Here is a 415-nt window from a genome sequence, read left to right on the forward strand (position 1 = left end):
AAATACAGGAAATACGAAATTTAAGTAATCAAGTGGTCAAGTGCAAAGACTGCAAGTGTGGGTATTTGGACAAGGCTACTGCCTAGTAAGAGCTTGATTAGCTGGTTCAGGTGTGTTAGGGGTTGGAGCTAAACTCTGCAGGACACCAGCCCTCCAGGACCGAGTTTGGACAGCCCTGATATAGGCTAACATTAGCCCAAAATGAAAGATCTTATTGTCAGCTTTATGTTCTGGGGCCTGTTTCAATAAAGAGGTTCAACCAACTCTGAGTTGAAACTTGAACTCTGAGTTGACTTACCATGAGATGGGAAACTCTGAGTTTTCGGTTTCTAAACAGCTGATCAGAGTTAGTTCAATCCACTCTGAGTAGGTTGACTCTGAGTTTAGCGCGTGCACCACGACTATGAAAAGCCAT

The sequence above is a fragment of the Sinocyclocheilus anshuiensis genome, unplaced genomic scaffold (assembly GCF_001515605.1).
Source record: "Sinocyclocheilus anshuiensis isolate Anshui unplaced genomic scaffold, SAMN03320099.WGS_v1.1 scaffold572, whole genome shotgun sequence".
NCBI classification, from domain to species: Eukaryota; Metazoa; Chordata; class Actinopteri; order Cypriniformes; family Cyprinidae; genus Sinocyclocheilus; species Sinocyclocheilus anshuiensis.